Below are 15,464 nucleotides of genomic sequence, written 5' to 3'. Positions count from 1 at the left end.
ATGGCAACCCACTCCACTCCATATTCTGGCCTGGAGAATCCATGGAGGTAAATGGGTTGTTACAACTTGAGAGCAGTGGGTCCACCACCTCCAGTGGGCAGAGGCCATGGGGGCTGCTAAATGTCCTACAATGTGAAAGACACCTCCCAAATGGAATTATCTGGCCCCAAACCCTGGCCTAAACTACTCAACTAACCCTTGCATTTGAGAAGCAGCTACTGGACATCAACCAGGCCAGACGCTGAACTAGATGCTTGGAATGTGAGATAACTCAGGCCTGGTCCTTGATCTCATCCACTCACACTCTGGGTGAGGAAAAAAGACCCGGAGACAGAGCTCTCAAAACTGCCTGTAAATGGGGGCTACACACAAGTCCACATGGGCAGAGAGAAGAGGGAAGGGTGATTCTGCCCCCCCCGAAGGTCCAAGAGGGCTTCCAAGGAAGGACCATTAGAAAAGGGCTGTGACAGATGAATAGGAGTTTGGTAGCAGGGAAGAGAGGAAGAGGACTCAGGCAGTGGGTCAGAGGCTTGGAGACCTGGGGGTATACGAGCAATATTGCACATTCCAGAAACTGTGAAGTGTCTGTGCAGCTAGAGCACAGCCTGTCGTGAAGGAGACAAGAGGGGCTGGGCAGATGGGGAGGAACCCAGTCACATGATCACACTTGAACTTGGAAAATTAACTGTGTGTGGAGGATGGCCTGGAGCAGGCAGCCAGTGAGAGAGGATGCAGTAGTAAGGAAGCAGAGGGTGAAGCTGGCTGAGGGGTTATGACAGTGAAGGGGAAATCTGGGATATTTTAGAACTTAGCGACTGATTCTGTCGGGGGGGGGGGCGGTGCAGAGGTCAAGATTTAGAAGTTGCAGGAGAAGGGACCATGCCAATGCAGTTGACATGGAGTGGGATCTGGAGTGGGGACTTGCATGTCTGCTAGGGCTGCAGTAGCAAAGCCCCACAGACCGGGGGCTTCAAAGGCAGAAATGCATCCTCCTACAGCTCTGGAGGTGTCAGCAGGGTTATTTTCTCCTGAGGCTTCTCTCCCCAGCGTGTCCAGGGCTGTCTCCTTCCTGTGTCCTCATGTGTTCATCCCTCTGCATATGTTTGTGTCCTCATCCATTCTTCTTAGGACACCAGTCATACTGGATTAGGGTCCACCCCAATTACTTCATTAAAAGATTAATTTATTAAATTAATTTAAAAGATGCCTGTTCCTTGGAAGAAAATCTATGACCAAGCTAGACAGCATAGTAAAAAGTAGAGACATCACTTTGCCAACAAAGGTCTGAACAGTCAAAGCTGAGGTTTTTACAGTAGTCGTGGATGGATGTGAGAGTTGGACCATAAAGAAGTCTGAGCACCAAAGAATTGATGCTTTCGAACCATGGTGTGGGAGAAGACTCTTGAGATTCCCTTGGACCACAAGGAGATCAAACCAGTCAATCCTAAAGGAGATCAACCCTGAATATTCATTGGAAGGACTGATGCTGAAGTTGGAACTCCAATACTTTGGCCACTTGATGTGAAAAGCCAATTCATTGGAAAAGACCCTGATGCTGGGAAAGGTTGAAGGCAGGAGGAGAAGGGGATGACAGAGGATGAGATGGTTGGATGGCATCACCGAGTCAATGGACATGAGTTTGAGCAAACTCCAGGAGATGGTGAAGGACAGGGAAGCCTGGTGTGCTGCAGTCCATGGGGTCACAAAAATCAGACACAACTGAGTGACTGAACAATGATAACAACACACTAGATTAGGGCCCACCACAATTACCTTATTTTTATTTAATGCTTCTTTAAAGATCTTGAAATACAGTCCCATTTTAAGGTCCTGGGAGGTCAGAACCTGGGGGCTGGGAGGGCATCAGCCCCCAGTGGGAAGGGACTGAGCTGTCTCCTCCAACATTTCCCTGGGAGCGGTCAGGGTCCCACTGGTTCAGAGATGCTGACTTAGCAGCAGGAGAACTGTAGTGATGTCCCATGGACCAGGCAGCCAACAGGCTCTCCAGTCCAGAAAACAAGACATGTCATATATTGAGCCACTGCTGAGGGATGGGTATGTTATGTGCGGTGCCATTTCCTCCTCACAAGAGGATGCAAGCAGCTGCTCTCATCCTTGTTGTAGAGACTAGGAGACGGAAGTCCAGAGAGCTCAAAACACTTGCCCATGTTCTCACAGCTCCCAGAAGCGAGTTCAGAAGCGGCACTCCTTGCCTTCTCCCGCACATCTGCCTGGCTGCCCACCAAGCCTGGTCTCTGCTCAAGGCCTGGCACCGTGTCCCTCAGGGGGACCTTTTGCCTCTGTGTCACCCATCTCTTGCCTGGCAGAGCCCCCACTTTGCCAGAAATGTGCCCGTGGAAACAACAGGTAGCTCCCGGGCCACCAGAGCCTCGGGTCAATATTTACCCAGTAATTCAAGCAGGCAATAAACAGCTTACAGGTAGCCTCCCTCACACATCACACAGACTTCCTCAGCCCTTGGACTGGGCCCAGCCCTGGCAGGTCTGGGCCGGGCCTCCCCTCCTCAGCCCTGGGGGCACAGTGGAAACCCCCAGGGGAGCTTTGAAAAATCCTGGTGCTCAGGCCACCACAGATCAGTGAAATCAGAGCCTCAGGAGTGGGACTCAAACCTCAGGCTCTGGATTCTTATAAGGCTCCCTGGTGGGCAGCCAAGGCCAAAGGGATGCAGCCATCTACAAATGTGGTGAAGAGATCTACTGCCCCTGTCCCCAAGGCGCGTGACACTCATCAGAGCACAGCACTCCCTCTCCTGCACATTCCCACCTCCAGCCGACCCCAGGTGGATACAAGCATTTACTTGCATGTGCAGACCCACAGTCAGGCATACGTAGGCACACGCCAGGACCTTCTGTCTTAAACCCATTGGAGACAAGTTTTCTGGATGATGGGGCATGAGTCACTTGCCCTGGATCACCCCACAGATCACCCCAGCATGGACTATCCTAGCAGTGGGCTCAGCCCTCAGTGCTGGCAGAATAGACATTTCAGGTCCACCCTGGAGATGTCCATTCCAGGAAAGGAGATTCCAGCAGGCAGCCGGCATGGAGCATCACAGTTGGGGAATGAGAGGGGACTTGGCAATGGTGCCAGTCCTTCTTTTCTGCGGCCGAGAGAGGTGCAGGGGTGTGCCCAGGGCCACACAGGAAAGGCCCAGCAGAATGACACTGACGTAGCTGCCAGCTACTGAACACTGGTAGCTGCCAGAATCACTGGCCACCACTCTGGACTGGCCACTTCTCTCAGGGGACAGCTCTGTTCACACACTCAACCCTGACAGCCTCAGAAGTACAAGAGGTTTTCCCCCCATTTTAGAAGTAAGGAAACTGAAACTGAAGGGTTTTTTTTCCTCCCTGTTTTTTTTCAATTATGGCATAGTGGTAAAGAACTCCCCTACCAATACAGCAGACATAAGAAATGCTGGTTTGATTCTTGGGTTTGGTAGAATTCACCTATGGAGCCATCCAGTCCTGAACTTTTGTTTGTTGGAAGTTTTTTTTTTTTTTTTTTTATAAATTTATTTATTTTAGTTGGGGGCTAATTACTTTACAATATTGTAATAGTTTTTGCCATACATTGACATGAATCAGCCATGGGTTTACATGTGTTCCCCTTCCTGGACCCCCCACCCACCTCCCTCCCCATCCCATCCTTCTGGATCCTCCCATTGCCCTGGCCCTGAGCCCTTGTCACATGCATCGAACATGGAATGGTGTTCTGTTTCACATATGATAATATACATGTTTCAATGCTATTCTCCCAGAACGTCCCACCCTCACCTTCTCCCTCAGAGTCCATAAAATTGTTCCATGCATCTGTGTCTCTTATTCTGTCTCGCATATAGGGTTATCGTTACCATCTTTCAAATTCCATATATATGCATTAGTATACTGTATTGTTGTTTTTCTTTCTGGCTTACTTCACTCTGTATAATGGGCTCCAGTTTCATCCATCTCAGTAGAACCGATTCAAATGTATTTTTTTTAATGGCTGAGTAATATTCCATTGTGTATATGTACCACAGCTTCCTTATCCATTCGTCTGCTGATGGACATCTAGGTTGCTTCCATGTCCTGGCTATTGTAAACAGTGCTGCGATGAACATTGGGGTACACGTGTCTCTTTCAATTCTGGTTTCCTCGGTGTATATGCCCAGCAGTGGGATTGCTGGGTCATATGGCAGTTCTATTCCCAGTTTTTTAAGGAATCTCCACACTGTTCTCCATAGTGGCTGTACTAGTTTGCATTCCCACCAACAGTGTAAGAGGGTTCCCTTTTCTCCACACCCTCTCCAGCATTTATTGCTTGTAGACTTTTGGATAGCAGCCATTCTGACTGGTGTGAAATGATACCTCATTGTGGTTTTGATTTGCATTTCTCTAATAATGAGTGATGTTGAGCATCTTTTCATGTGTTTGTTAGCCATCTGTATGTCTTCTTTGGAGAAATGTCTGTTTAGTTCTTTGGCCCATTTTTTGATTGGGTCGTTTATTTTTCGGGAATTCAGCTGCAGAAGTTGCTTGTATATTTTTGATATTAATTGTTTGTCTGTTGCTTCATTTGCTATTATTTTCTCCCATTCTGAAGGCTGTCTTTTCACCTTGTTTATAGTTTCCTTTGTTGTGCAAAAGCTTTTAATTTTAATTAGGTCCCATTTGTTTATTTTTGCTTTTATTTCCAATATTCTGGGAGGTGGGTCATGGAGGATCCTGCTGTGATTTATGTCGGAGAGTGTTTTGCCTATGTTTTCCTCTAGGAGTTTTATTGTTTCTGGTCTTACGTTTAGATCTTTAATCCATTTTGAGTTTATTTTTGTGTACGGTGTTAGGAAGTGTTCTAGTTTCATTCTTTTACAAGTGGTTGACCAGTTTTCCCAGCACCACTTGTTAAAGAGATTGTCTTTTCTCCATTGTATATTCTTGCCTCCTTTGTCGAAGATAAGGTGTCCATATGTGCGTGGGTTTATCTCTGGGCTTTCTATTTTGTTCCATTGATCTATATTTCTATCTTTGTGCCAGTACCATACTGTCTTGATGACTGTGGCTTTGTAGTAGAGCCTGAAGTCAGGCAGGTTGATTCCTCCAGTTCCATTCTTCTTCCTCAAGATTGCTTTGGCTATTCGAGGTTTCTTATATTTCCATACAAATTGTGAGATGATTTGTTCTAGTTCTGTGAAAAATACCATTGGTAGCTTGATAGGGATTGCATTGAATCTGTAGATTGCTTTGGGTAGAATACTCATTTTCACTATATTAATTCTTCCAATCCATGAACACGGTATATTTCTCCATCTGTTTGTGTCCTCTTTGATTTCTTTCATCAGTGTTTTATAGTTTTCTATATATAAGTCTTTTGTTTCTTTAGGTAGATATATTCCTAAGTATTTTATTCTTTTTGATGCAATGGTGAATGGTATTGTTTCCTTAATTTCTCTTTCTGTTTTCTCATTATTGGAGTATAGGAATGCAAGGGATTTCTGTGTGTTAATTTTATATCCTGCAACTTTACTATATTCATTGATCAACTCTAGTAATTTTCTAGTAGAGTCTTTAGGGTTTTCTATGTAGAGGATCATGTCATCTGCAAACAGTGAGAGTTTTACTTCTTCTTTTCCTATCTGTATTCCTTTTATTTCTTTTTCAGCTCTGATTGCTGTGGCCAAAACTTCCAAAACTATGTTGAATAGTAGTGGTGAAAGTGGGCATCCTTGCCTTGTTCCTGACTTTAGGGGAAATGCTTTCAATTTTTCACCATTGAGGATAATGTTTGCTGTGGGTTTGTCATATATAGCTTTTATTATGTTGAGATATGTTCCTTCTATTCCTGCTTTCTGGAGGGTTTTAATCAGAAATGGATGCTGAATTTTGTCAAAGGCTTTTTCTGCATCTATTGAGATAACCATATGGTTTTTTCCTTTCAATTTGTTAATGTGGTGTATTACATTGATTGATTTGCGGATGTTAAAAAAACCTTGCATTCCTGGGATAAATCCCACTTGGTCATGATGTATGATCTTTTTAATATGATGTTGGATTCTGTTTGTTAGAATTTTATTAAGGATTTTTGCATCTATGTTCATCAGTGATATTGGCCTGTAGTTTTCCTTTTTTGTGACATCTTTGTCTGGTTTTGGAATTAGGGTGATGGTGGCCTCATAGAATGAGTTTGCAAGTTTACCATCTTCTGCAATTTTCTGGAAGAGTTTGAGTAGGATAGGTGTTAGCTCTTCTCTAAATTTTTGGTAGAATTCCGCTGTGAAGCCGTCTGGTCCTGGGCTTTTGTTTGCTGGAAGATTTCTGATTACAGTTTCGATTTCCGTGCTTGTGATGGGTCTGTTAAGATCTTCTATTTCTTCATGGTTCAGTTTTGGAAAGTTATACTTTTCTAAGAATTTGTCCATTTCTTCCAAGTTGTCCATTTTATTGGCATATAGCTGTTGGTAGTAGTCTCTTATGATCCTTTGTATTTCTGTGGAGTCTGTTGTGATCTCTCCATTTTCATTTCTAATTTTGTTGATCTGATTCTTCTCCCTTTGTTTCTTGATGAGTCTGGCTAATGGCTTATCAATTTTGTTTATCTTCTCGAAAAACCAGCTTTTAGTTTTGTTGATTTTTGCTATGGTCTCTTTTGTTTCTTTTGCATTTATTTCTGCCCTAATTTTTAAGATTTCTTTCCTTCTACTGACCCTGGGGTTTTTCATTTCTTCCTCCTCTAGTTGCTTTAGGTGTAGAGTTAGTTGATTTATTTGATTTTTTTCTTGTTTCTTGAGGTACGCCTGTATTGCTATGAACCTTCCCCTTAGTATTGCTTTTACAGTGTCCCATAGGTTTTGGGTTGTTGTGTTTTCATTTTCATTCGTTTCTATGCATAATTTTATTTCTTTTTTGATTTCTTCTGTGATTTGTTGGTTATTCAGAAGCGTGTTGTTTAGCCTCCATATGTTGGAACTTTTAATAGTTTTTTTCCTGTAATTGAGGTCTAATCTTACTGCATTGTGGTCAGAGAAGATGGCTGGGATGATTTCAATTTTTGTGAATTTACCAAGGCTAGATTTATGGCCCAGGATGTGATCTATCCTGGAGAAAGTTCCATGTGCACTTGAGAAAAAGGTAAAATTGATTGTTTTGGGGTGGAAACTCCTGTAAATATCAATTAAATCTAATTTGTCTATTGTATCATTTAAAGTTTGTGTTTCCTTGTTAATTTTCTGTTTAGTTGATCTATCCATATGCATGAGTGGAGTATTAAAGTCTCCCACTATTATTGTGTTATTGTTAATTTCCCCTTTCATACTTGTTAGTATTTGCCTTATATATTGTGGTGCTCCTATGTTGGGTGCATATATATTTATGATTGTTACGTCTTCTTCTTGAATTGATCCTTTGATCTTTATGTAGTGTCCTTCTTTGTCCCTTTTCACATCCTTTATTTTAAAGTCTATTTTATCTGAAATGAGTATTGCGACTCCTGCTTTCTTTTGGTCTCCGTTTGCATGGAATATGTTTTTCCATCCTTTCACTTTCAGCCTGTGTGTGTCCCTAGTTTTGAGGTGGGTCTCTTGTAGACAGCATATATAGGGGTCTTGTTTTTGTATCCATTCAGCAACCCTTTGTCTTTTGGTTGGGGCATTCAACCCATTTACATTTAAGGTAATTATTGATAAGTATGATCCCGTTGCCATTTACTTTGTTGTTTTGAGTTCGTGCTGAAACATCTTTCTGTGTTTCCTGTTTAGAGAAGATCCTTTAGCATTTGTTGGAGAGCTGGTTTGGTGGTGCTGAATTCCCTCAGCTCTTGCTTGTCTGTAAAGCTTTTGAATTCTCCTTCATATCTGAATGAGATCCTTGCTGGGTACAGTAATCTGGGTTGTAGATTATTCTCTTTCATTACTTTAAGTATGTCCTGCCATTCCCTTCTAGCCTGAAGGGTTTCTATTGAAAGATCAGCTGTTATCCTTATGGGGATCCCCTTGTGTGTTATTTGTTGTTTTTCCCTTGCTGCTTTTAATATTTGTTCTTTGTGTTTGATCTTTGTTAATTTGATTAATATGTGTCTTGGGGTGTTTCGCCTTGGGTTTATCCTGTTTGGAACTCTCTGGGTTTCTTGGACTTCTGTGACTATTTCTTTCCTCAATTTAGGGAAATTCTCAACTATTATCTCCTCGAGTATTTTTTCATGGCCTTTCCTTTTATCTTCTTCTTCTGGGACTCCTATGATTCGAATGTTGGGGCGTTTCATATTGTCCCAGAGGTCCCGGAGGTTTTCCTCATTTCTTTTGATTCTTTTTTCTTTTTTCCTCTCTGCTTCGTTTATTTCCATCATTCTATCTTCTACCTCACTTATCCTATCTTCTGCCTCCGTTATTCTACTGTTGGTTCCCTCCAGAGTGTCTTTTATCTCCTTTATTTCATTATTCATTCTATATTGATTCCTTTTTATTTCTTCTAAGTCCTTGATAAACATTTCTTGCATCTTCTCAATCTTTGTCTCCAGGCTATTTATCTGTAACTCCATTTTGCTTTCAAGATTTTGGATCATTTTTATTATCCTTATTCTAAATTCTTTTTCAGATAGATTCCCTATCTCCTCCTCTTTTGTTTGGCTTTGTGGGCATTTCTCATTTTCCTTTACTTGCTGAGTATTTCTCTGCCTTTTCATCTTGTTTAGATTGCTGTGTTAGGCGTGGCCCTTCTGTATTCTGGTAGTATGAAGTTCCTCTTTGTTGTGGAGGTTCCTCACTGTGGTTGGGGTTGGACAGGTGGCTTGTCAAGGTTTCCTGGTTGGGGGAGCTTGTGTCGGTGTTCTGGTGGGTGGAGCTGGATTTCTGCTCTCTAGAGTGTAATGGAGTGACCAGTATTAATTTTTGAGATGTCTATGTATTTGGTGTGCCTCTGGGCAGCCTGTATATTGATGCTCAGGTCTATGTTCCTGCGTTGCTGGAGAATTTGCGTGGTATGTCTTGCTCTGGAACTTATTGTCTCTTGGGTGGAGCTTGGTTTCAGTGAATTTATGGAGGCTATTGGATGGTCTCTTATTAATTAATGTTTCCCCTGGCTTTCAGTCTTATTCTTGCAGTAGCCTCAAGACTTCTCCTTCCATACAGCCTCAATAATAAAACTTTTAGGTTAATGGTGAAAAGATTCTCCACAGTGAGGGATACCCAGAAAGGTTCACTGAGTTACATGGAGAGATGAGGTGGGGGGGTGGGTTGAGGTGACCAGGAGGGGAAGAGGGGAATTCAAATGTGGAGAGAGCAATCTAGCCAGTAAGCACTTCCCTCTGTGCTTTCCACAGTTTGGAACCCTCAGAGTGATTCACAGAGATACATAGAGAGGGGGGAGGAAGGTAACAGAGGTGAGCATGAGTAGAAAGGGAGGAATTAAGAGGGGAGAGAGAGAACTGGGCAGTATCCTGTTCCTGAAGTGTTCTCCGGTACCCAGAACACCCTCAGAGATTCACAGAATTGGGTTGAGAAGAGAAGGAGGAGGGTGGGAGATAGAGGTTCCCTGAGGGAGAAGAAAGAGCATCAATAGGGGGAGAGAGTGATCAGGCCAGTGATCACACTCCTGAGTAAAAATGGGTCCTAAAGAATGGGTTCTTAAATGTACAAAGTTGATATCAAATATGTAAAACAAAGATTAAAAATCTAGAGTAGAGGTTAGACTCTTATAAAACTTACAATCTAAAAAAAAAAAAAAGAAAAAAGGAAACAGTGTAAAAAGACAAAAAAACAGTAAAACAGTAAAAAAAGAAACAGTAAAAAAATGTAGAACAGGAAAAAAACATTAAAAAAAAGAAAACACAAAAGGTATAAGATATATGTATGTAGTTTGCTTCAAAAATAGGGTTTTGTTTTTTTTTTGCAAGTTTATAGTGGGTTATGAAAATGAAAGTTAAAGGTGTAATAGAGGACTTGAAGAAAAAGGAAAGAAGAGAAAAAAAAAATTTTTTTAATTAAAAAAAAATTTAAAAAAAATAATTAAAAAAAATAAAAAAATAATAATAATAAAAAAATATATATATCCCGGACTTTCTCTGGAGCTGTTGTGAGCAGTGTGGGCTCTGCTCAGTTTTAGATAGATCCTTATTCCTGCTTATACTTTTCAAGATCTATAGGTCCTTTTTAATGCAGTCGGTATTAACTACAGGGATCTTAATCTGTTGGCCTGTCCCTTCCAAAGCGCTTCCCTCTGTTTATTTGGCTTCTGTTTGGAGATCTCTTCAGTATCTAATTTCCGCCCTGCAACAAAGCGGTGGAGGTGATCTCTTTAGGTTCGCTTGTTCAATCCTGCTGTGGGGAGGAAGGAACACTGCAATTCTGGCGTGTGTGTGGTAAGCTCGCAGTGTCTCGGCCGCACTGGGTTCGCCCCCGCTCACGGCGTGTGTGCTTTCCCCGTCTACCCTGCTCAGGCTTCAGGTTACTCGGCCGGGGAGCGGGCCCTGAGCTGCGTGCACTTCCCAGGTCTAAGCCGCTCAGGTTCAGGCTCCCGGTTACTCCACAAAGGCGCAGACTCGGTTTCGCCCGCGGCTTGTGCCGTTCCCGGTCGGAGCTGCCCAGGCGGCCAGGAGTTTGGCGAGGGCGCTCTCCCCTGTTGGGGTGGTGCGGCTTATCACCTCCCTGGTCCCCGCCTCGGTTTACGGGAGCGCCCGGCTCCGGTGTGCTTTGTGTCGGTTCTGGGGAGCTGGTCTCTGGCTGCGACCCTCCCGGCGGCTGTCGACCCTCCGGGATCTCAGGCAGTCTTTGCTTAGAAACTGGGAGCCTGTTTGCAGTTTGGTAGGGGGTGCCCTCTCTGGAGCCGAGTTTGCCCCTTTCCGGCTCTGGCGGGCCCCGCCTGCCCGCTGTGTCCGGCGGGGGATGGGGCGGTCCGCAGCCGGCTAGCTCTCCTCTGGTATCGCTCAGTCCTTTGTTCTGTGAGCGGGCCGGCAGTGCCTTAGAGTTGGGCTTTTCGCGGGATAGTTCTCTCTCTCTCGCTGTCCCACAGTTTAGGTTACTATCTCACGTTAGCTCCCTCAGATTGCCCTCGGGGCACTCGGGCCCGGTCCTTACCCTAGGCAATGCCGCCCGCTCCTCTCCGTTCAGCCCCCACTTGCTGGTGGCGGATGATGCGAGCGTCTGGGGTTCTTTGCTGGGAGTTGCTTTAGGCACGTAATCTGTGGATTTTATTTATTTTTCCCTCCCAGTTACGTTGCCCTCCGAGATAAAAAATCCTCCCCCACACCCGCCGGTGAGAGGATTTCCTGGTGCTTGGAAATTCCTCCACTTTTACGACTCCCTCCCTGGGACGGGTCTCCGTCCCTAACTCTTTTGTCTCTCTTTTTATCTTTTATAATTTCTCCTACCTCTTTTGAAGATAATGCGCAGTTTTTGTGGAAGCCTGACGTCCTCAGCCAGCCTTCAGAAGTAGTTTTGTGAAGTTTGGTCAGCGTTCAGATGTTCTTTCGATAAATTTGTGGAGGAGAGAGTGGTCTCCCCGTCCTATTCCTCCGCCATCTTAGCCCTGCCTCCGGAAGTCTTTAAATTACTGATTCAATTTCATTACTCAGAATAGGTCTGTTTATGTTTTCTACGTCTTTCTGGTTCAGTCTTGGAAAGTTGTATGTTTCTAAGAATTTGTTCCTTTCTTCTAGGTTGTCCATTTTATTGGCATAGAGTTTTTCGTAGTAGTCACTTATGATTTTTTGTGTTTCTGGTATTGGTTGTAACTTCTCCTTTCTCATTTCTGATTTTATTGATTTAAGCTCTCTCCCTTTTTTTCTTGATGAGTCCATTAAGCATGCAATAGTATTATGTCTAAAATATATATATATATCTTAATTAAGAAATACTTTATAACTAAAGAATGCTACCATCACCTGACAATGCAGTGTTGCCACAAACCTTCAATTTGTAAAAAGAAAGAATAATAGTAATCCCCCCCAAAAAAACCCACAAAAATGTAGTGAATGAAGTATAATAAAATGAGGTCTGCCTGTACTGATTTCCACAGAAGCTGCTTTATTCCCACCAACAGTGCATAGAGGTTTCAATTTCTTCACATGTTCACCAGTACTGGCAGGGTGAAGTTCACACCCAAACATCTAACTGCAAGAACTTGCTTTTAACCATTGAAATAACACGTGTGGAGCTCTTGAAACAGTGGCTTGGGTGGATCAAGTACTCTGTAAATGTTAGCTATTACTGCCATTAATAGTGCGGCCACTCAACAGTGCTACTACCAGTACTACCATTAACATTACCACTACTATTACTACCAGTGGTTATTACTACTACCATTGCTACTATTAACTGTGCTGCTACTCTTGTATGTGTGGGTGTGTGTTAGTCAGTCAGTTGCATCCAATTCTTTGCAACCCCACGGACTGTAGCATGCCAGGCTCCTCTGTCCATGGGATTTCCCAGGAAAGAATACTGCGGTGGGTTGCCACTACCCTCTCTGCTGCTACTCTTATTACGATTAATATTACCACTACTGCTTTGACACAGCCACCACAATAACCACCACACCAGCAGCTGAGTTCTGTCGAGTACTTGCTATGTACAAAACTCTTCTGCACACAGTAGCTCACTGACTCCTTGCAACAACCCCATAAGATGAGCCATGATTACTCTTCACAGAAGGTACAGAGGGATCAGTTTGCCCAGTCACTCAACTAAGCTGGGGCAGAACCAGGATTCGTGGTCCTACCTGAGAGCTTCCCTCCGCTGGAATCCTAGAACCAGCATGGAAAAAATGCAGAATTCATCTGCACACTTGATGATGGTGCTCCCGTCTGGGGCGTCAGCCTCCAGTCTGGGAACATCATCCCCAAGGCTTTTGGACAGAGCTGTCCTGTGCTGCTGCAGAGCCGAGGCCAGACGGCCACAGCCTGCTGGGCTCCCTCATCACAGGAGCCGACCCGCAGGTCAGGATAAGTGATGGGGTGTGGCTGTGGCTGAGCCGTGATCTGCTCACATTCGGCTGCACCAACATTCCCTCTTATTCGCGGGAGACGCCTGACCCAGCAGTCTCTGAAGAGAAAGGTGCCTCCCACCACTCTGAGCAGCCAGGCACGGAGCTGCCTTGTCCTTCGTAATAAACTGAAAGGAATTTTGAGTTTCTGGGCAACCAGACAAGGAGGAAACAAAGAGTCTGGGAAGGAGGAAGGTGAGACCAGGAGGAGGGTCAGGGGAGAGGGAAGAGCATGGCGGCTGGTGCCCTGCACAGGGGAGCTGCCAACACAAAACCCTCCTGTCCAGGCCACAGAACCCTGGACAATACGCCCAATGTCACATTTACTTTAAAGATTTTTTAATATTTATTTATTTGACTGTGCCGGGTCTTAGCTTTGGCATGAGAGATCCAGTTCCCTAACCAGGGATCGAACGTGGGCCCCATGCATTGGGAGCATGGAGTCTCAGCCACTGAAGCACCGGGAAAGTCCCACATATATTTAAAAATGTATATGATTTTTTTTAAAGCATGGAATTTGTTACAATGTTTCTTCTGTTTTATATTTTGGGGGTTTTTGGCCCTGAGACACACAGGATCTTAGTTCCCTGACCAGGGATCGAACACAAACCCCCTGCATTGGGAGAGGAAGTCTTAACCAGTGAACCGCTAGGGAAGGCCCCCAATGTTGCATTTTTTTAATAACAAAGTAAATTAAAACTTAATTCTTCCTCTGTATATTAACTATATTATAATATTTTTATTACTTTTAATTAGCATTCCTTTTCCAGTGTTGCATTTAAATGTGTTTGCTGTGTTTTGTCCTGAGAGGTGGCATCCTTTTCCTATTACCCAGGCCTTTAGCAAAAGTCAACCTCACCCAAATGTGGTCCATCTTTGATGCTTTGGGACATGAAAGAAGAGGAGTGTCATCCAGCAAGTTTGAGAGAAGACCCTTCTGTCAGTCATTACTGGAAAGTAGGGGCCACCCATCTCTCCCAAACACCTGAGACAATTCTGCCTGGATCCATGTCCTCAGCTCTTTTTCAAAATTAACTACAGTAATTGAAACTGAAACTCTGTACCCACTAAACACTAGGTCCCAATTTCCCCTCCTCCCAGCCCCGGGCAATCCCCTATTTTACTATCTGTCTCTATGAGTTTGGCCACTCTGGATACCTCGTATAAGTGAAATCTACAGTATTTGTCCTTCTGTGACCGGATTCTTCAATGACCATAATGTTCTCAAGATTCCTCCATGCTGTAGCCTATATCAGAATTTCCTTCCTTTTTAAGGCTGGATAGTATTCCATTGTATGGATGGACCATATTTGGTTTATCTGTTCATCCATTGATGGACACTTGAGTTGTTTCCACTGTTTGGATTCTGTGAAAAATGCTGCTATGAACAGGGATGTCAAAATATTTTTTTTCAAAATCTTACTTTCAGTTCTTTTGGATTTATACTCCAAAGTGGAATTGCTGGGTCATCTGGCAACTCTCTTTAATTTTTTGAAGAACCACCATACTGTTTGCCACAGCAGCTGCCCCATCTTACAGTCCCACCAGCCGTACACAAGGGTTCCAAATTCTCCACATCTTCCCCACACTTGTTACTTTCTGTTTCCTCAGCTCTTTTTAAAAAATATTTATTTATTTAGCTGAGCTGGGTTTTAGTTGCAGCATGCAGGATCTAGATCCCTGACAAGGGCTTGAACCGGGCCCTCTGCGTTGGGAGCGCAGGGTCTTAGCCCTCGGACCACCAGGGAAGTCCCCTCCTCAGCTCTTTCTTCCTCACTATAGGTCTCAACCTCTCTCGACTTACTGCAAAACTGATAAGTGGAAATATTCACTCTTTCAATGTACTTTTCCTCCAGAACTCCCAATTTCTGTAGGGTTCTCTGTGCTCACTGTTTTACTTAGGTGGTGGTGGTTTAGTCGCTAAGTCATGTCTGACTCTTTGCAACCCCATATATTGTGTCTTGCCAGGCTCTTTTGTCCTCCACTATTTCCTGGAAGGAACTATATTCAATTTCTTATGATATTGCAATAGTGGAAAAGAATATTTTTAAAATGCGTATGTGTATGGAACTGAGTCACTTTGCTGTACAACAGAAATTGGTACAACAGTGTAAATCAACTATATTTCAAAAAGAAAAAGACACCTACCTCTGGAAAACAAAAAGTGTGGGTGGTGGGAGGCTAGGGAAAGGTAATCATCACTTGTTGAATAGTTCCTCTGGGCAAGCACTGTGCTACATCATAGAACTCGCACACTCCTGAAGAATATGCAATATTAGCCCTTTTACAGATCAGGAAGCCAAGGTTTACAAGGAGTTAGCAGCTTGCTTGTTAATGATGGGGATGCTCAGATGTATCCATAACCAAAAATCCTGCTTCTTCCAAACAGCCAGCTGCTGCTGACTTCTGTTTCCCCGCCTCTCTGCTGTGATGGTGAAGAGGGTGGTGGGTGGGGGAGGAGGGTTTGGGTGCTGAGACTTCAGACCGTCAACCACT

At 43.8% G+C, this 15,464-nt stretch overlaps 1 long non-coding RNA gene across 2 annotated transcripts in view; it reads right to left on the bottom strand.

Moving 5' to 3' along the window:
- The window catches only part of LOC145508532 (uncharacterized), an 82,859-nt gene extending 71,335 nt beyond the window's left edge, over positions 1–11,524 (bottom strand). For both annotated transcript variants that reach the window (XR_014055456.1, XR_014055457.1), the window contains exon 1: positions 11,359–11,524. This is a non-coding gene — a long non-coding RNA (uncharacterized LOC145508532). The remainder of the gene's footprint in view (positions 1–11,358) is intronic.
- Positions 11,525–15,464: the final 3,940 nt, after the last annotated feature.

This window comes from Giraffa tippelskirchi, chromosome 1 (genome assembly GCF_054371585.1).
Source record: "Giraffa tippelskirchi isolate mGirTip1 chromosome 1, T2T-mGirTip1v1.2.pri, whole genome shotgun sequence".
NCBI lineage: Eukaryota > Metazoa > Chordata > Mammalia > Artiodactyla > Giraffidae > Giraffa > Giraffa tippelskirchi.
The sequence above is the reverse complement of the archived record's forward strand: the minus strand, read 5'-3'. Positions and strand labels throughout refer to the sequence as shown.